The following is a 22,994-nucleotide window of genomic DNA, read 5'->3' on the forward strand; positions in this document are numbered from 1 at the left end:
TCTGGTTCAAGTAAGAAAGGAAAATTTTCGAAATCTGATTCGAAAAAGTTTGGAGGAAAGGGAAGTGAAGCGAAGTGGTGTGATTCCTGAGCCAACTACTCCTTTATTTCGCATGAGTTTGGTAGAAAACTACCTTTGCCTATTGATAGACTAGATAATGCTTTATCAGTCGAAGTAGCTAGTGGCAAGTTTGTACCTGTTAGCCATCGTATGAAAAACATCTTAATCGACCTTAATGGGAAAAAGTTTCACGAGGAATTATTACATATCGAACTAAATGGTTTCGACATCGTGTTGGGAATGGATTGGCTTACCGCCTGGGAATGATTCGTTTATGGTGTATGTGGACAAACAGCGAGTGAATTCTGGAATCATTTCCCTAATGAAAGCCAGAAAGTGTTTGACCAAGGGACGTACATCATATTTAGCATTCGTGATCGATGCTAAGAAAGAAAAGAAGGTGATGCAGAGTGTTCCAGTGGTGTGTGAGTATCCGGAAGTATTTCCCGAAGATCTTCCTGGATTACCGCCTGATCGAAAAGTGGAATTCTGTATTGACTTGTTACCAGGAACCACGCCAATAGCAAAAGAACCTTATCGATTAGCATCGACGGAGACGAAGGAGCTGATGATGCAACTTCAGGAGTTATTGGACAAAGGTTTCATTAGACCTAGTTCATCGCCCTGGGGAGCTCCGGTGTTATTCGTGAAGAAGAAAGATGGAAGTATGAGAATGTGCATCGATTACAAAGAGCTGAACAAGGCAACAATAAAGAATAGATATCCGTTGCCAAGGACTGATGACCTGTTTGATCAATTGCAAGGTTCGAGCTATTTCTCGAAGATCAATCTAAGGTCAGGATATCATCAGCTAAAAGTAAGAGATCAAGATATCGAGAAGACTGCATTGAGAACTAGATATGGACACTACGAGTTCATGGTTATGTTGTTTGGACTAACCAATGCTCCAGTAGCATTCATGGATTTAATGAATAGGGTTTGTAATCCTTTCCTTGATAAATCCGTGATAGTGTTCATAGACGACATTCTGATTTACTCGAAAAGCCAGGAGGAGCATGGCAGACACTTGCGAGAAGTGTTGGAAGTTTTGAAGAAGGAGAAGTTGTATTCGAAGTTCTCCAAATGTGATTTTTGGATTCGTGTAGTCCAATTCTTGGGTCACGTGGTCAACCAAGAAGGGATAATGGTTGATCCAACAAAGATTGAAGCTGTAATGAAGTGGGAACAACCAAAAAGTCCCACGGTGATTCGAAGCTTTTTAGGATTAGCCGGATATTACCGAAGGTTTATCCAAGGCTTTTCTTCGATTGCTACTCCATTAACAGCTTTGACCCACAAAGGAGCTACTTATGCTTGGAGCGATAAGCATAAAGAAGCATTCAAGAAGCTAAAGAAGAAGCTATGCGAGGCCCCGATACTTTTTCTACCCGATGGAGTTGAAGACTTCGTTGTTTATAGCGATGCGTCTGGTGTTGGATTGGGTTGTGTTTTGACCAAGGGAGAAAAGGTGATAGCATATGCGTCTCGACAGCTGAAGGAGCATGAAAAAAATTACCCGACTCATGATTTGGAGTTGGCAGCGGTAGTTTTCGCTCTGAAAATATGGAGGCATTACCTCTATGGCACGAAGTGCAAACTTTTCACTGATCATAAGAGTCTCCAATATCTCTTTACTCGGAAGGAATTGAATATGAGGCAACGACGCTGGCTAGAATTACTTAAAGACTACGACTGCGAGATACTTTACCACCCCGGTAAAGCTAATGTTGTTGCTGATGCTCTCAGTCGGAAAGTCAATCTTGAAAGGAAAAGGCCAAGAGCGTTGAGAATTGAAGTTGTCTCGACCATTGTGGAAAGTATAAAGAAAGTTCAATAGGAAGCTGCGACAACCCGAAAATTTCTAGATTTCATCCTTCATTTCTTATCAATAATAGACTCGTTTTGCTATCTTGTAGTACCATTTAGGGTCTATTGGAGCGTTCTAAATGTGTTATAATCAAGGTTGGAGTGTGGAAATGGGTTAACTCAAAGTGTAGGAATCAAAAAGAGGCCAAACACCCGAACACATGGAGTGTGCGGCCACACACATGTGTTTGCGGCCTCACACCCTTCCCAACCGCACACTCCACCTATATATATACCACACTTAGTCATTTTTGAACACTTCTTTCACTTCTTCAAGCACAGAACTCGAAAATCCTCTCAAGTATCATCCATTCTCCTTGAAGAGCTTCATAAAAAGGTACCAAGAACACCAAGAACACCATCTGGCTGCACACATGGCAACACACACCATCTGGCAGCACACATGGCCCCACACATGTGCTGACAGCACACTAGGCCGCACACCTGGCTGCAAACACACATATAGTGTGTATTTTGGCCATACACTCCCTTATATAGCCTTATACCCCTTCATACAATCATATATGGTTGTAACACTTCATTATAAGTGTTCACTAGTCCCTAAGGTGGTCCCAATTCATTAATTAGTTGTTCATAACACTAATTATATTCATATATGTGTCAATATATGCTAAATAGGATTCGCGTGTGTACTCAAGTCACCACTTGATACTTAGCAACTGATCCAACATTTTTAGCAGAACCACTCACTACAGGTGAGTTCATACCCCTTAATCAATGTTCTAAACTGTTTTTAAATGTTTTATGGGGGGGGGGATACAAGTAGAATAATGCTAGTTATTATATCAATCACATGTGATTAATAAGCAGCATTCAAATGATTGGCTACTCATTAGCCGTTTTACTAAACAATTTCCTTCAAATGTCTTTCATAAAAACTTTACGTGTTTAAAACTCTTTATTTCTCTGTATATTTTACTCCGTATATTACTTTTCAAACTTATTTACAATTGTGTTTCAAACAAATGTTTGTTTATACTAAACCGTTTTATCAAACCCATGCCTTCAAACCGTTTTATAGATTGACATCAAGTCGATCTTTTCTTAAGATAATAACTATGTTCAAAGATTTTACAAAATTTATTTATTTTTTTATATTATAAATTGCATGCCTCTATATGTATAGTTATATAAGAAATGTTTAAAAGACTTAGGAAGGCTATCCACCCTATTTCCTTTTCGCGCTTGAGATGTGGTCTGGTGGGATATCGGGTACTCGTCCGAAGGTCGTTTAAATATTAGCTATATAACATATATACATATATAGTCATAAAGGTCCTTCCAGTTCATCCCATGCCCTTGGGTAGCAAGGGTATACATCCATGTCCATACGTACCAGTTAGATTACTAGTAAACTACCATGTGGGTAGTTTAGGAAGATACTAGAACTATTACTAGAACACAATATCATACTATGAGTCAGTTCATTCATGAGTCAATACTTACTAGTATGAGAACATATACAACTATACTAGAGAAGAACATATACAACTATACTAGAGAAGAACATATACAACTATACTAGAGAAGAACATATACTACTATACTAGAGAAGAACATATACAACTACACTAGAGAAGAACGTATACAACTATACTAGAGAAGAACATATACAACTATACTAGAAAGAGAACATATACAACGATACTAGAACGAGTACATTACTATACTTGCTAGGTAGAGAGCACGTACATTACAACTAGAACAGTTCATTACATTACATATATATGAATACGTTAATTATTGTGATATGTATCGGAGCATGCCTTAAATGTCATGGCCCAAGTTGTAGCCAGAATTCTCTTGGAGGGAGAGCGTGAGTTTGCGTATAGATCTATACTGGATTGACTATCCTACACCTTGCTGCTAGCTACAGCTGGACCTGCAGGTCTGCGGGTGCCAAACATCATTCCGTTGTTACGACCATTCGTATGTCGTTGTTACCAGTCGATAGTATGGTGCAATTAATCACATGATGCCTTAATATAAATCCGGTTTAAGGTAGTTAGTATAGCAGTAGTTCCTATAATACAACACTACAGTACTACATTTATTTTCCCTTTACATATATTTAGTGATCTTTTCACTTAAACCTTTAATGTAAAAACTATATTTTGATAATGATAGTTACACTTGGGAAAATTACACACTTTTACAAGAAACGAACATTTAGAACAGTTAAGTCTTGGTAGAAGACTACATTGAGAACAGTTAAGTCTTGGTAGAAGACACCGTTATATAAAGTAGGAATCTTAGGGATTTCTAGGTTTTTCAAACATTTACAGTAGTTTTACAAACATTTTCATACTTACAGTTCATTTACAAACATTTTCATACTTACAGTTCATTTACAAACATTTTCATACTTACAGTTCATTTACAAACAATTTCTTAAATACAAATTAAGACACTAAAATACTTATGATCTCACCAGCTTCAAAGCTAATACTCGCTTTCAAAATTACTTGTATCCTCAGGTCATCATAGACAGGTACCGATGCAAGGAGAAAGGAAGATGGAGTTTGTTCAAGACTCATCTTTCATGTTGATTTATGATTTAGTGTTTATCAAAATTTGACAGTACACTTGTATAATAATTATATTGTTAATGCAATGGATGATGTTGTTGCTTGTTTACTACTTTTCATTGTTGTGATACTATACATGACGTGCTCCGCCCCAGAACGTTTCTGCCGTTCTTGGTTTTGGGGTGTGACAGATTGGTATCAGAGCATTGTTTATAGTGAATTAAGTATATCAACCCATAAAAGATATACTAACTATAAATACATAAGGGATTAAAAATACTCTGACCAAGAGTTTATACTTTAAATAATAAAATATTTAAGTAAGTATACGTGCCTGCATTCATACTAAAATCAGTGTCACTAGGACAGTACCAAAGAATTACGGTTGTTGGGCAACACAAGTGGGCTTAGAGACATATGGTCAAAACTGGGAAGATATAGCCTGATCACCTATATTATCCGAGGGTTGACTAGCATGTGCCTAAGTTTAATTGTGTGGTTGCAACAAAGCAAAAATCTTACCAACCCTACCACAATGAGAACAATAGAACATAACATTAAACTTAAAATACTATAGGAGTATTTGGTATTACTATAAGTACGTTACACTTGAGAACTAAAACGGGATCTTCATTACTAAGTTGATAGTTGCTAAGTGGATACACTAAGGATATATGTAATTAGGATGTTATAGACTTAGAATCTGTGAAATTTTACTTCACCCCGATTCTGTGTGAATTTGGAGTTAAGATCACTTATTCGAAGGCCTATCCTGTTTTGATTTCATATAACTGGACTCCATCCCCGCGGCAACCAGTATCTTCCGAACGAAGTCATTGCTGGTTGGTTTGGAGAAGAACCAGAGAATGATCATTCTATCCCTTTGAATGATCACCATGATGAAAACCCTTCAGACGATGCTAATTCCGAACCAGAGGTTGAGAACCTACCCTAAGCAGCTCCCTTTTCAATTCCTAACCCTCGTCCGGCTTTTCATGGCCCGACGCCTGAGTGGGTGGAATGTTTAGAAACATGGAGCCAAGGAAAAGATCAGCCCATGCCATTTAATGGCAACCGAAGCTTTTACGGCCTGAGCAATGGGGGCTCAGCAGATAGAGTCTTGCCAATCTTGGTCCGCAGAGTGGCCCGAAGTGAGATTCAAGGCAGGACAGCCCTACATTTGTGTAGAAGATGCTCGCGAGAGATCTGAGAGAAACCATGAAACCCTGCTGCAAGCACTGACTGGATCACGAGCCGAAGTCATAGAGCTTCGAGTACGCCAGAGGATGTACGAAAGACACCTACTTGATGTGGAACGTCAACTGGCTGAACTAAGAGTTCACCAGAAGGATGATTGTCGCCGGTAGTAGACGATTTACTTTATTTTCCTTGTTAAAAGGAATCGTTTTCTGTCTATGCCCGATGTGGCATTTTTCTATGAAATTATCTTGTACTATAAGTACTTTTGGTTAGGTCGTTATGCTGTCAAGAACTATCTTCTCCGGATATGAGGTAAGACCTTTACAAGGTCATTTTCCCGAACTTTTACGTCATGAATATCAAAGATATTAACAGTCGGCTAACTCCTGTGTCATTCTTTATTCAAGCACTCTTATCATACTTTCATTGGAGTCTATCTAAATCATGCTTTAGTCAAGTCATTGGACTATAGTAATTTAGCTCCAGAAACAATTCCAAGTCTCTTTCAGTGGTTGGATCTTGTTATTCACCAACCTACGATACCTCGGCTTGAACGACAAACGTCTTGAGACCATTCTACGAACTTACTTTTACTCATTACTAGGACTGCATCATAGGGATGTAGGTCAAACCTCCGTGAACATACTTCCAATCTGTGCTAGGACTGCATCATAGGGATGTAGGTCAAACTTTCGAGAACATAGTCGTACTCTTTACATGAATAATCTAAGTACATCAAGGGTCAACCAGAATCGCTCACAAAATCCCTATCTTTCATGTTACAGAATCATGTCGTCACCCGGAAACAATCAGTCGAACGGCGAGACCTCCGCCTTTACTATGGACGCCGCTACCTTCCAAATAGCAGTTACAGCTGCCGTGATAGCTGCCGTAACTGCGGTCCTGGCGCACCGTAGCACTATCAGCACAATCAATGTTGTTGATGGGAATGAGGTTCCCAATCGTGGTATCCATCCAGGAAGTCATCAAACGGTAACGACCACAAGCCCGCAAAGCCGAAAATCAAAGAACAAGAAACGGAAGCACCAAGCCCAGAAAGAACGCAAGAAACCCCGAAAACTTGCCATGCAACAATAGCAAGTGGAGACCTCTGCCATCCCCGTACCGAGCAGACCATACAAAGGAACACTCTCGAAGTGCGAGCGGTGCAACTACCACCACGAGGGAATGTGCCGAGCCTTGCAATGCGTTAATTGCAACAAGATGGGGCACATTGCTCGTTTCTGTAGAACTACCCCCACCACTGGGGCAAGCCTAGTTTGCTATAATTGTGGTGAGTTTGGGCACTATAAAAGAAATTGCCCGAAAAAGGAATTCAAGGAAAGAACCCGTGTCCCCATAACCCCTAATTGACACTTCACCTCCACCACCAATGTAGGTGCTGTCCATGTATGTCACCAATGCAGTGAAATTGGACACCTCAAGAAGGATTGCCCGATAGTGAAGAACTCGGGTGCAGATGGGAAGATTTTTAGGATCACAGCTACAGGGGAACCTACTCCGGAACCTCGTTAATGTAATTAAGGCGTTTCATTGTAACAGACTTATAAACTATCCAGAACTAGTGCAACTAGAGTCTTACCTTAGCGAGATCCTGTCTGTATAGGGATTCTCATGCTGTGTATACTTGTCTTTTGTGGTATATCTTATTCGCAGCAACAGTCTTGTCGTAAGTCTAAAGTACTGTAACTCTGTTCATGGCTGCACAATTGTGTTTTGTCTGTAAACATATTATGTTCAAATCTAATGTCTTTAAGTTTTAGTATGATTCCGACATTATCATACGAATCGATTCGATTTGATCCTCACAAAAACAGATTCATACGTACATCTCTTTCTTCTAGATCACTTTTCTAGCAAAGCCGTCATATCAGAACACCGAAGTACTCATGCCAGGAGTACCTCTTAGTTATTTTCTTTCCGAAGAAATCCCCGAAGTACCACTCGTGCAATACGTCAAGTTCAATCCAAGGATTCATACGATTGATCTATCACTGAGGAATGTATACATGAGAATGATATATAATCAAGGTTCTACAGGTTTAGAATTGATGATTCCACTTTAACTTCTTTTTCCCCGATGGGATGTGAGCTTAAAGAAGAACCAGTTATTCGACTACCTTTTCAATCTTAATTATACACGACTCGTATACACGAGATTGTGATTGTGAAAACATGTATGAATTCTAATATGAACTTCAGGATGGAGAATTGCCTAAGCCTACGAGTAATCGCATCGTCATGTGAACAAACTTAGAACCCAGTACGACTATTGTAAACAGATCGCCCTATAGTCTAAACACCTACATAAATACTAGAACAGTACAGACAACTTAACGAACTGCATAGCGATAGAATAAGAAGACTAGGCTTCTCACCCTGGAGAACCCCCAGTCTTATTCTCCCAGAGATTGACGGATTGCATCGTATGTGCCTCGGATATCGAGGACTCCATCAAGATTTTTCATTAGAAATCGTTATCTCTGCCTCGCATAGATGAAATGGTTGAGCAAACGCAAGGAAAGAATTACTCTCAGAAATGGATCGGAGATCCGAATATCACCAGTTCGAGTGTTAGGGAAGGATGTCCGGAAGACTGTCTTCCGAATTCGATGCGGACACTTCGAGTCCATAGTGATACCCTTCGGATAGGACCAATACGCCCATAGCTTTCATGAGCTAAACGAGTAGAGTCCGTCTTTCTTACTTGGATCAGTTCGTCATTCTCCATGTAACAACTTACTTATCTACCCTCGTAGTAATTAGAAAACCCATGGAAACATTACCTTCGGAGATACTTTTCGCAAAGTTCTATGAACGCGAGTTTTGGAATTGAAGAGTCAAAATTTCCTAAAGACACACTATTAGTGATGTGGAAATTCTTGAGTACTCTGGCAATTATCCAAAATCGTTGAGAGTTTGTTGACACCAGAGACACCGACAGACATTCACCAAATTCTAGATCTAACAGACCTACTGTCATAGTTCACCCAGAACTCCTCGTGAATCACAGAAACCCTTTCGACTCTGACCCATCAAGGGGTGGCCCTTGATTGGGAAGTTAAACAAGAAAAAGAAACCTTGGAGATTCCAAGTGAGCGACCAAACTAGACCTACTCTGCGAACTCAGTAACGTACATTATACTCTTAGCGTCTCGATCGTGAAACCGTGCCTTTCCGTTAGGAATCTTGTAAGTCCACTCGTTGAGATCCACGCCTTCATATTTGAACCGTAGTGACCCTCGACCGAGAGGTCAAACGGACGAAGCATCGCCACCGCCCATTAGTGTAGGTTCGTTGGGATACCAACCGAGAACCCGATTTCACTTAGGAGCACTAGAACCAATCGAGTAGAAAGTTTCCTCCTCATGACTCGATCATTCTTACCTACTTCCTTATTTAAATTCCAATTTCGGGACGAAATTCCCTTTACGGGGGGATGATGTGACAACCCGAAAATTTCTAGATTTCATCCTTCATTTCTTCTCAATAATAGATTCGTTTTGCTATCTTGTAGTACCATTTAGGGTCTATTGGAGTGTTCTAAACGTGTTATAATCAAGGTTGGAGTGTGGAAATGGGTTAACTCAAAGTGTAGGAATCAAAAAGAGGCCAAACACCCGAACACATGGAGTGTGCGGCCACACACATGTGTTTGCGGCCTCACACCCTTCCCAACCGCACACTCCACCTATATATACCACACTTAGTCATTTTTGAACACTTCTTTCACTTCTTCTAGCACAGAACTCGAAAATCCTCTCAAGTATCATCCATTCTCCTTGAAGAGCTTCATAAAAAGGTACCAAGAACACTAAGAACACCATCTGGCCGCACACATGGCAGCACACACCATCTGGCAGCACACATGGCTGCATACAGGGCCGCACACATGTGCAGGCAGCACACTAGGCCGCACACCTGGCCGCACACACACATATAGTGTGTATTTTGGTCATACACTCCCTTATATAGCCTTATACCCCTTCATACAATCATATATGGTTGTAACACTTCATTATAAGTGTTCACTAGTCCCTAAGGTTGTCCCAATTCATTAATTAGTTGTTCATAACACTAATTATATTCATATATGTGTCAATATATGCTAAATAGGATTCGCGTATGTACTCAAGTCACCACTTGATCCTTAGCAACTGATCCAACATTTTCATCAGAACCACTCACTACAAGTGAGTTCATACCCATTAATCAATGTTTTAAAATGTTTTTAAATGTTTTATGGGGGGATACAAGTAGAATAATGCTAGTTATTATATCACTCACATGTGATTAATAAGCAGCATTCAAATGATTAGCTACTCATTATCCGTTTTACCAAACAATTTCCTTCAAATGTCTTTCATAAACACTTTATGTGTTTAAAACCCCTTATTTCTCTGTATATTTTACTCCGTATATTACTTTTCAAACTTATTTACAATTGTGTTTCAAACAAATGTTTCTTTATACTAAACCGTTTTTATCAAACCCATGCCATCAAACCGTTTTATAGATTGACATCAAGTCGATCTTTTCTTAAGATAATAACTATGTTTAGAGATTTTACAAAACTTATTTATGTTTTTATATTATAAATTGCATGCCTCTATATGTATAGTTATATAAGAAATGTTTAAAAGACTTAGGAAGGCTATCCACCCTATTTCCTTTTCGCGCTTGAGATGTGGTCTGGTGGGATATCGGGTACTCGTCCGATGGTCATTTAAATATTAGCTATATAACATATATACATATATAGTCATAAAGGTCCTTCCAATTCATCCCATGCCCTTGGGTAGCAAGGGTATACATCCATGTCCATACGTCCCAGTTAGATTACTAGTAAACTACCATGTGTGTAGTTTAGGAAGATACTAGAACTATTACTAGAACACAATATCATACTATGAGTCAGTTCATTCATGAGTCAATACTTACTACTATGAGAACATATACAACTATACTAGAGAACATATACAACTATACTAGAGAAGAACATATACTACTATACTAGAGAAGAACATATACAAGTACATTAGAGAAGAACATATACAACTATACTAGAGAAGAACATATACAACTATACTAGAAAGAGAACATATACAACGATACTAGAACGAGTACATTACTATACTTGCTAGGTAGAGAGCACGTACATTACAGCTAGAACAGTTAATTACATTACATATATATGAATATGTTAATTATTGTGATGTGTATCGGAGCATGCCTTAAATGTCATGGCCCGAGTTGTAGCCAGAATTCTCTTGGAGGGAGAGCGTGATTTTGCGTATAGATCTATACTGGATTGACTATCCTACACCTTGCTGCTAGCTACAGCTGGACCTGCAGGTCTGCGGGTGCCAAATGTCATTCCGTTGTTACGACCATTCGTATGTTGTTCTTACCAGTCGATAGTATGGTGCAATTAATCACATGATGCGTTAATATAAATCCGGTTTAAGGTAGTTAGTACAGCAGTAGTTCCTATAATACAACACTACAGTACTACATTTATTTCCCCTTTACATATATTTAGTGATCTTTTCACTTAAACCTTTAATGTAAAAACTATATTTTGATAATGATAGTTACACTTGGGAAAATTACACACTTTTACAAGAAACGAAGATTTAGAACAGTTAAGCCTTGGTAGAAGACTACATTGAGAACAGTTAAGTCTTGGTAGAAGACACCGTTATATAAAGTAGGAATCATAGGGATTTCTAGGTTTTTCAAACATTTACAGTAGTTTTAAAAACATTTTCATACTTACAGTTCATTTACAAACATTTTCATACTTACAGTTCATTTACAAACATTTTCATACTTACAGTTCATTTACAAACAATTTCTTAAATACAAATTAAGACACTAAAATACTTATGATCTTACCAGCTTCAAAGTTGATACTCGCTTTCAAAATTACTTGTATCCTCAGGTCATCATAGACAGGTACCGATGCAAGGAGAAAGGAAGATGGAGCTTGTTCAAGACTCATCTTTCATTTTGATTTATTCTTTAGTGTTTATCAAAATTTGACAGAACACTTGTATAATAATTATATTATTAATGCAATGGATGATGTTGTTGCTTGTTTACTACTTTTCATTGTTGTGATACTATAGATGACGTGCTCCGCCCCAGAACGTTTCCGCCGTTCTTGGTTCTGGGGTGTGACAGAAGCTTCTGAGAAAAATGACCGAAAGGAGGAACGCTTGGGTAAAACGTTGGTGTTTGGTACAAACGGTCATGGACTGAAGGTATTCCAAGATCGTATTTGGGTACCTAAGTCAGGAGGAATTAGGGATCTTCTGATGGAAGAAGCTCACAAAACCATGTACTCAATTCATCCTGGTAGCACTAAAATGTATAAGGACCTGAAACCATACGACTGGTGGCCGACGATGAAGCTTGATGTTGCAAAGTATGTGGCCGAGTGTGTGACTTGTGCGAGAGTCAAGACACAACATCAGAAACCGTACGGGAGTTTAGAACCATTGCCTGTGCCTATGGGTAAGTGAGAAGACATTGCTATGGATTTTGTCACTAAACTGCCCAGAACAAAGAATGGTCACGACATGATTTGGGTGGTCGTTGATCGATTCACTAAGAGTGCGGATTTCATAGCAGCCAAGGAGAAATGGTCTATGGAAAAGCTTGCGAATTCTTACGTGAAGGAAATTGTGAGGCTTCACGGTGTTCCGTTAACGATTGTATCGGATCGTGATAGCCGTTTCACCTCGAGGTTTTGGAAAAGTCTACAAGAGGAAATGGGTACCAAGTTATGTTTAAGTACAACTTACCATCTGCAGACTGATGGTCAGAGTGAAAGAACGATACAAACACTTGAAGATATGCTAAGAGCATGTACCATGGAATTCCTAGGTAATTGGGATGAACATTTACCATTGGTAGAATTTTCCTACAATAATAGTTTCCACTCGAGCATTAAGATGGCACCTTATCAAGCTTTGTATGGACAGAAGTGTCGTACGCCGTCTTGTTGGCTTGAGGATGGGGAAAAGCAATTTATGGGACCGGAGATGGTTCATCAAACTGTTGAAAAGTTGAAAATAATTAGGGAAAGAATGTTAGCAGCTCAAGATCGTCAAAAGAGCTATGCTGACAAAAAGCGAAGACCGATGACTTTTGAGGTTGGAGATTCGGTTTTGCTTAGAGTCTCGCCGTGGAAGGGACTTATAAGATTTGGAAAAAGGGGAAAGTTGAGTCCAAGGTTTATTGGACCATTTAAAGTTCATCAGAGGGTTGGGAACCAAGCTTACAAGCTCGAATTACCCGAAGAACTGAATGGAATTCACAACACTTTTCATGTGTGTTATTTGAGGAAGTACACGGGAGAAGTTCCCGATATAATTCCAATTTCTGAATTGAGAATTGATGAAAACAAAAGGTTGATTGAAGAACCAGAGGAAATTGTTGACCGAAAGACTAAGAAGTTGCAACGTAAAATGGTTGGGTTAGTGCTTGTCCGATGGAAACACACGAATGGGCCAAATCTCACTTGGGAGACGGAGAGTGACATGTTGACTCGCAATCCGCATTTTTTTGTTGATGTGTGATTCTGGGGACGGAATCATTCTAAGGAGGAGAGAATTGTAACGCCTGTGTTTCCGGGCTTGCCATTTTTAGCAATGTAATCGTCTAGGTTAACCTTTGTAACCCATTTTGAAATAATAAGATTGTATTATTTAAGTATTGTGTGTTTTGTGCTTAATTGCTTAATTATGTGGTTTGATTAATTAAGAATAAAAATAAGCGTCAAAATTTAATTGTAAAATAAACTTGATATCTTTGAATAATGTTGTAGTAGTTGAAACGAGGTTTCCGAATATATATATAGAACGCCCAAATCTGACTTCGTATGAGGAAGTTATGATTTATCGAAGTTTCGGCTTAGCGGTATGCAGCCTGTTATACTCGATTTGAGATCGAGGGGTTTTTAGCCGAAGCAATCTAAACAAGGATCAAAGGTCTTGTTGTTGGTATCGAAGCGATGAAAAGTTAGGCGAGAACGGACGTCAAACGAAGAAGTTATGAATTTATAACGAAGTTTTTTGTCCCGGCCTATTAAAAATAAATAATAAAAATAAATTTCAAATTTGCCGACGGAGTCTAAACGAAAGTTGTAGAGCATAGTCTCACCTTCGCGCGGATATAAAGAACGTCGAAAACGGAGTTCGTATGAAGAAGATGAGTCATCGGACTCATCCAAAGTACGCCCCGCGTAGTAGCGTACGCCCCGCATACACTGAGGTATGTCGACATTCGCACTCGAGTATTTCGGATACGTAAGCCATGACGATCCGAGGCGTATGCCCCGCGTACCCTTGTACGCCCCACGTACTCCGAGGTTCCAGCCTCTATAAATAGGATCCGAAGGCAGCCGACTCCTTTGCTATTTTTCTCTCTTCTCTCTCCCGATTCACCTCGTTTTGCATGCCAGAAGTACCCCGAAGCCCCGATATTATTCTCGATCCCCGAAGCAAGTCCCGAGATCCCGAAGATCCCGAGAAGTGCGATTCCCGAGTTGAAGCTCTGCCCGCGAGAAGTTCGATTTTTGTGAAGATCTTCCAGATGTGCTGATGATTACTACTTCTGCAAGTCGTAGAGTTGTCCGATCATCTTCTGATCAAGTGAGTGTATACTACCTTCACAAACACGATAATAATACAAGTATGGTTTGAGTGTATTATGTGTATATTTTTGTAGTTATGTGTGTGAATGTGTATTCACTTTCTTCTATCTCATAGATATGATTTATTCTCTATGAAATACGTGTTATGTGTGTGTGTGTGCCTCATCTGTTATGTGGAATATGTATTGATTAAAGCATGCTGTATAGGTTTTTAAACTATGTATAAAATGTATATTTTTATCTACTAATATGTTGGTAGAACATGGGTATATAGTTGGTGTGTAATAAACAGATGAGAGGCCTCGTTGTTGTTTGATTTAGTCATCTAGCGGAGTTTAGATGACGACCACGGACTTTTCTAGATAGTCTTGTGGAACATTAGCAGGTTCGCCACCTGTAGGTGTTAATGAACTTGGGTGTTCATTCGCTGTACTCCATCTGCCTCATGGTTGCCTTATTTGACTTATATTGCTGAGGAACCCCCGAAGTATGTGTTGTCGCCCCGATGAAATATTCTTAGACTAGGTCCCTTATGTTAGTTGTCTTAGGGACATAAAGTGAGAATAACGGGAATGGGTAATTGGGTTATTGTTGGTTGGTGGAAATTAAATATAATTATTTATTGTGGGTTGAAAACCCTATATGATCACTAGGCTCCCAAGCCTGACCCACTCAGTTTTATTTGTATTCCAGGAAGTGGCGCGAGGGCATAAGATGGATGAACCATCAAGTTGTTTTTTTACAAGTATGTATATGTATATATTTGTTGAATGACTTGTAATGTTATCGTTTATGCTTATTGGTCTGTATCGGAACATGACACGCCGAGTTTTGATTATATAATGAAAATACATTTCTTTTATGAAATGCTTTGGTAAACATTGTTTTATCATGTTTTGTTTTTGGGAACAAATTCTACAACTCTTTCAAATCAAAAGAATTTACTCTGAAATTATTTTGAAAAGCATAAATGAAAATCGGTCTTTTCTGGCCGAGATTTTGGGGATGTCACAAGTTGCCTTCACCAAAGCAACTTGATATGATGAATTATGGAGAGAAATGATTAAATATTATTTATTAATATATTATGAGAATAATATATTAAAGGAGAAATAATAAGATTTAATTAATATTAGTCAAGAATTAATAAGAATTAAGTTTGTGGCTAAAAGATATTAATTAAACTTATGGGACTAGAATTGTAATTATAAGATAATTGCAATTGGGCTATGGATTACCTTATAATATAAGGTTGGACGAATTCTATGGGGAAACCCATTAGAAATCGTCAAAGGGCCTTTAAGGAAGGAGTCCATGGGTTGCTTAGGGATTAAGCATCCCAATTAGGGTTTCCTATTTTGATAACCCTAATAGCTTCACTATTTAAAGATCCCTAGAGCACCAAAAATGTGAGCAAGTAATTCCTTAGGGTTTTGGACGGCTTTTGGGTGTCTCCTTCTCTTCTCCTCTTCATCCTCTTGCTCTTGGTGTTTGTGAGCCATTACAGGAGTGACATTTGTGACTCTAAGCTTTCTAAAGTCAATACAAGAAGGAATTGAGATTGTTATTACTATATAACAATCAAGGTATGATCTAAACCCTTATTCATATGTTATATTGATTAGATCTAGGGTTTTAAGTCTTGGATTAAAAGCATGTACAATACAGAAACCTAGATCCACGCTTTAGGGTTTGCATGAGCACATAGGATGTCTTTTGGCTAAAACCCATCAGTGGTAATATGATTACTTATGCTATTGTATTGATGCATATTTGATCGATATCAGCACTAAAAATCGAAAATTTTTGGGTTCTGAGTGTTTGACTCGCCGAGTCACTTGGTGCACTCGCCGAGTCAGGTGTACTCGACGAGTCCAAGTCCAGACTCGACGAGTCGAAACGTCTGACAACTAATTTTCGCGATTTTCTTCCTGTTTTAGCTTTGGATACTTACCATAAACATATTTTTGTTATAAAATCCAAATTTTATCAATGTTTGGTGATTATCCTTACCTAAATAGAAGATAATTGTCAAAATTTAGATAATCTCTTGTTTTATTAGATAAAATTTGATTATTTGTAATTTAGATTTGAATTATCTTGTGAAAAGTTTCAATTTTTCCCCTTTAGGTTTTATAGTTTAAATTTGAACTTAATAGTTTTGTTTTGAAATTTAAATAGTTAAAACCCTAATGTTTTGAATAGTTTCAAAACTTGCCCTCGAGTTTTGGAATTTAAATTTTGATTAAAAAGTTTGATTTTGAAATATTTAAATTCTAAACCCTAATGTTTTGAAATGTTTCAAAACTTGCCCTCAAGTTTTGGAATTTAAAAGTTGATCATTAAAGGTTTAATTTAGAAATGTTAAATTCTAAAACCCTAGTATAGTTTTGAAAAGTTCAAATCACACCCTTATGGTTTTATTAATTAATGAAGGTGTATAATTAAAAGAGATTTAATAAATCCATATAGTTTTGGTGTACAATTTAATTAAATTAAAAGTATAATTAGAACACCTAGTATTTTAAAAGTGTAAAATACACCCTATACTATATATAACATTAAAAGTCTAACATTATATATATATGTATGAGTAAAAGTCAGTCTTACCGTTAGTAGGCCTCATTCACGAAGCTGGTCTATAAGGGGTATTTAAGGAAATTGCCTATAAAATGGCGATTGAATGGGTATCCACTCTTACCCACCGCAGTCTTGACTAGTGGAGGGTCGTTAGCCGAACAGGTAGGATAGGACAGAAACTTTCCATTATAAGTATAATGAAGTATAAAAGTAACTAAATGTTTTCATAAAATTCCCAATCTTAGTTACTTTAGGCAAAAGTGAATTGATGCAATTCCATGAAATTACACTTTGTGCCCTTGCGAAGACGTTATTGGAGCGTGTGTGGTTAACCGGCACACTAAATGGTTCTAAGCAAAGGTATCAAAGGGTGACTCAATGTTTGTCATAGTTCGGTGGAGCGTGTGTGGTTTACCGGCACATCGAATAGGTGACCATAACATGTGAGGGCACTATGTAAGTTTGCATGGTTATTCACACCCGTTTTGTAATCCTCGTCATCCCAGTCACAAACTAGAGGGGCATATTGAGATTTAAACATGTCATTGAAATGTTCAATGAATCTCAAAGGATCTAGGAGTTTTCATAGATTTAAAACTTAAGTTTCTTTTTCGCTTTTTAATGGTGGAAAATTAGTGAATCGTCATTCACTTACCATCAAATGTTCTGTAATTAGGGTTACGGCATCCCTCTCCCGAGTTGTAGAATATTGTGTTGGGTCCTAGCCTTAGTATATCATTTGGGTGATTTCCTAAGGATTCAATCAATCAACTAACTTGAATTTGTTTTCTCCCGTTTTGTAGATGTCAAACTACGACAATTATGGTCTTTCCAAATCCCGTGGGACAAGCATCCCACATGAAGATGATATTCCACGATTCGATCGAGGAACAAGAAATCATTCTTCATTTTCTCCTCCTCCTCCCGTTATTCTCCCTAACCCACAAGATCGAAGAACTGAAAGGTTCAATGTCACTAAAGCCCTAGTGGAAATGAAACATGAAGATGGTAAACCCGTGTGTGCTCACATTCTAGGAATGAAATCACACATCGATAGGTTGATAATGTTGGGTGCGTCATTCCCGGATAAGTTGGCTGTGAACTGGGTTCTACAGTCACTTCCCGAATCATATAATGAGTTCAAAAGAAAGTATTATATGATGGATCATGACGAAAACCTCATTGACCTAACTTACATGCTCATTGCTGCTGAATAAAAAATGATTTGGCAAATCAATGGAGCATATTTGTTGGGAAAGTCAACCAACCATGCTTCCGAGGACGTTCTAGGAGAACCCACCTGCGATTGCTGCCAAGTGAAAGGGCGTTGGATACAAGTCTGCCCTAAGAGCCTGAAGAGTCCAGAAGATGGGAGAGTCAAAGAGTATTGCTGTGCTTCAGGTAAAATCCACTATCTAACTCCATTTAGTTCCTATTCGTTGATTGTTAATACATGATGTGATAAAATTGCATTTGAATGTTTTGCAGGATCAGTGAAAAGAAAGGAAGCTTGATGGAAAAGCAAAATGAGTCTAATCACGAAGAGATGGATCTCGATCACATGGGTTCGAAGATTAGATTTTGAGCTTAGAAAGTTATGATAGAGTTGTTAGGAATATTTAATTACGTAGTTTTTCAGTTGATTTTGCATTGTAAGGAAAAATGTTTTCCGCTGCTTTTATGAATAAAATAAATTTTCGTTTGACTCATTTATTTATTTATTTATTTCCTTGCAATGAAATCGTTATGAAAAATTGATGTTGCATGTTTCTACAATGAATGGATGTGATTCTTAATTATGTTATTTGTGGAAAGGTCAAGAATTTACCAAATAAGGATAGTTTCTCATCTCCCAAGTTTCAATTGGATAGAGACTTGGAATCATACAACAAGTGTTGCATGATGAATGAGAAGTTTCATATTTGGAAATTAGACTAATTCGTTGACAAAGTGTCAAGTGAAGGACTAGGAGATCAAGTACATAAGGTTATGTGTTGATCAAGTCCACCACAAGAGTAACAAAGACATTCGTCATGATTTACTAAGGTTGAGTAATGATTACACTTATGAGATTAAGTGTAATTCTTAGTTGATTGAAAAGGTTTAAATCAATAGAAGAACGAATAAGAAGAATCAAGTAGGCAGAAAGATAAAAGTTTCTCCATTCTATGAAGAAGGGAGAGTACCTTTTATTATGTTTTATGATATGTCTTAATGATTAAGAACCATATCTCAATTGATCCTCTAAGTGAGTCTTAGTGAAATTGTATGTCTAAGAAGAGGAATCGAGAATTGAAGAAATGGTTAAATCAAGAAGTCAATCATACTTCGTTCCAATACAAGTCTTAGAGTTAAGATTGTGAGATTAAGTGACAAGCCTTAAGAAGGTTTATAAGATTCATCAAATGTAGAATTTGGAAAAGGTTTTCTTATTCTTGCACATTTGAAATTGGTAAGTTGTGATGTCTTGGATAAGACAAAGACCAACTAGGACCAATTTTATAAAATGTTTTGTCTTGATAAAAAAACTACACTAACTCTTGAATATTCGTTTTTCAAGAAATGTTCATTGACAAAAGAATCTTATATGTCAAGGAGTCAGTGGGAGTCTTAATGGTCTTGAAAGGATTCAAGAACTAATCAAGAATAAACCTTATCGATCATCACTAGCACACGAGTAGAGGTCTACAACCTATCGTGTTGACATTATCTTGTTTCTGTGCTGTTCCAATCTAGTTAATTATGCATATGAGTCTTATGAGTTCTCATTAAATGCATAAAAGGCAAGGACCTTGATCAATGATAAGTACATTGATAGGAAAGGGTGAGCTGCTTAATTACTTGGAAGACATGGTGGGCAGCCGTGTTACCATAAGGCAAGAAATCAAGATTAAGAAAGTTCGGTCCATATGAGTTTGAATTTGTCATAAACCTTGTTTTTGACAAATTCACATGGATAGGAACACATACACCATTAAAATCTAAGTATCATAGGATTCCCTCCTTCATGAAAATGACTATGAGGAAATGCTTTCACTAATAGAGATTTTAAGAAGATAGTGATTGTGAAATTGTATTCTCAAATTTGATTATGGTTACGGTATCCCTTTCCATAATTCGAATTGTGAGATTTGGCAATTAGTCTGAATTATTTAAGACACACATATGAGCTATCTTGGATAAAGGTGTATGAAATTAAGAAGCTTAGATAAAAGATCATCAAAGCATTAAGTATTAGAAATATGAACTTAAGAAATTCAATAGGTATTGTTTTCTGTAAGTTAAGCTGTTTTCTAAATACATGTCAAAGCTAGTGGGAGCATAAGTGTTATGTTTATAATAATCATCATGATAGTGGGAGCATAAATGTTATGATTGTATGATTTTTAAGGCAAGTATTACAAGTTAGCAATATTAATTATAGAAAACAAGAGTTATACTTTGCAAAGTCGTAAAGGTTGAATATTTTTTTTGCTATAATTAAGGGAGACAATATTGTACTTCATTTCAAATATAAAGGCTTAGATTGTGGAATATTAATAAATTTAGTCAATGATACATGGTGTGTTCTTTAATTTCGATTATGATTACGACATTCCTCTTCATATTTCGAATTATAAGAATGTAGCACATAAAATATTATGTCTGAAGATTGATAAAGTATTAAATCTTCATGTAAGACATTATGCATTGTGTCCCATACGCTTTAGGTATAGGATAGATTGAGAATGCTATAATATTTGACCATTCTAAATTTTTCCAAATGTCGAGCGCATTTAGAGGGAAAAAGGACAAGAATCGGTTTTGACTAAGATAATTAAACAACTATCAATGGACAATCCAAAGTTCGCCGAGGATTGGTCGCTTGTGAGTAGTTGGAAGTATGATATTGGATGGAGCATATCGACATTATTATGAATAGATAAGATTCTATTAAGAATGAGTTGTGATATGGTAAGTATGGAAAGGTTTCCATATTGGGAATTAGATATTGAGAATCTATGTCTAAGATTAGAAACTTTTGTGCAAAAGGATGTTCAAAGAAATGTACTTTGAGTGAGAGACATCACATCTATGGAATTGTCTTGTAACAATCTCCGATAGAGAGTTTTGTAATTTCATTGGCAATAGTCCTTGTGATTTTAGTGCAGTGATATTACGAAAGGATCATTACATACAATGTTAGTATCTAACATATTCTATAAGTGGCAAGAATTTGATATTCTTACACTTGTGATAAGGATTGGGAGTTGTGAAATGAGAATAATTGGAAATGTGATCTATTTCACAAATTAAGAACCATAGGTAAACATTGTGTGCACGCTAAGAGCATGGGACAAGTCTTGCAATAATTCAAGTAAGAAATTGATTACCCAAAATGACAAATAAGGAGTAATCGATATGGTGATAAATAAAAGGTGTTTTATTTATACTCAAAGGTTTGAGACCATATGTGATTAGTATTATTATTGTGTTTCACCTTGCATGTTTTGACTTCCTGAATAATTTAATTGGTTCAGAACAGTTAAAATTATTCGAACGGACCACAATCGTTCATATGTTGGAAGTAGGTATGAATGAAGATTGTCGTGAATTAGTGTGTGGATTGTCTAAGAGTGTATTAGACATAAGCAATTGTTATCTACAATGTTCATGAGTGCTTATGAATATGATTTGAGCATTGGATCGAACCCACGCTCACTTGGATCACTTCATGGATTTTATCACGAGTGATTGGTGAGACGATAACATCTTATATTCTTGAAACCGAGATGTATGAGTTGTATCTTGTGTGTCGGTTGCACATTGATAATATGTAAACGCACCAGTAACTTGGTGTTATAAAACATATTGTTGTGTGTGATTTCATGAGTAAGTGCAAGCGAGCATGGAGTCAAAGTTTATGCGTTCCTTTTATCCAAAGTAGGATAAAAGCGATATCTGTGGGCCCCTCGATGATTTAGTGATGGCACCTAAGCGCTTGGCCAAGCCGAGACTAAATTGATGTGTTCAATTGTAGTCTGTTGTCAGTCGTCATAAATCTGAATTTGGGAAACAACACATAGACATAGAGAATGATTTAGATCCATGTCTCAGTTTATACAATAATATCTAGAATGGAGGAATATATGATCCCTTATCTAAGGACACGCGTATTTGATAAGATCAGAGTTGACAGCGGCTTTAGAAAGCTACGATTGCAGATCAGGATTTGAAGTCATACACAGAATAGTTATTAGACTTATCCAAGTGGGAGACTGTTGGATTAGTGTCTAAGTCCATAACTATTTTGGTATGTACTTGACCCGATGGTGCATGGTCCTTTTGGGTTGCCTTCACCAAGCAACTTGATAGGATGAATTATGGAGAGAAATGATTAAATATGATTTATTAATATATTATGAGAATAATATATTAATGGAGAAATCATATTATTTAATTAATATTATTCAAGAATTAATAAGAATTAAGTTTGTGGCTAAAAGATATTAATTAAACTTATGGGACTAGAATTGTAATTATAAGATAATTGAAATTGGGCTATGGATTACCTTATAATATAAGGTTGGACGAATTCTATGGGGAAACCCATTAGAAATCATCAAAGGGCCTTTAAAGAAGGAGTACATGGGTTGCTTAGGGCTTAAGCATCCCAATTAGGGTTTCCTTGTTTGATAACCCTAATAGCTTCACTATTTAAAGATCCCTAGAGCACCAAAAACGTGGGCAAGTAATTTCTTAGGGTTTTGGACGGCTTTTGGGTGTCTCCTTCTCTTCTCCTCTTCATCCTCTTGTTGTTGGTGTTTGTGAGCCATTAGAGGAGTGACATTTGTGACTCCAAGCTTTCTAAAGTCAATACAAGAAGGAATTGAGATTGTTATTACTATATAACAATCAAGGTATGATCTAAACCCTTATTCATATGTTATATTGATTAGATCTAGGGTTTTAAGTCTTGGATTAAAAGCATGCACAATAGAGAAACCTAGATCCAAGCTTTAGGGTTTGCATGAGCACATAGAATGTCTTTTGGATAAAACCCATCAGAAAGATGT

Source organism: Lactuca serriola, chromosome 8 (assembly GCF_051521515.1).
Source record: "Lactuca serriola cultivar US96UC23 chromosome 8, Lser_US96UC23_V15, whole genome shotgun sequence".
In the NCBI taxonomy this organism is placed as follows: domain Eukaryota; kingdom Viridiplantae; phylum Streptophyta; class Magnoliopsida; order Asterales; family Asteraceae; genus Lactuca; species Lactuca serriola.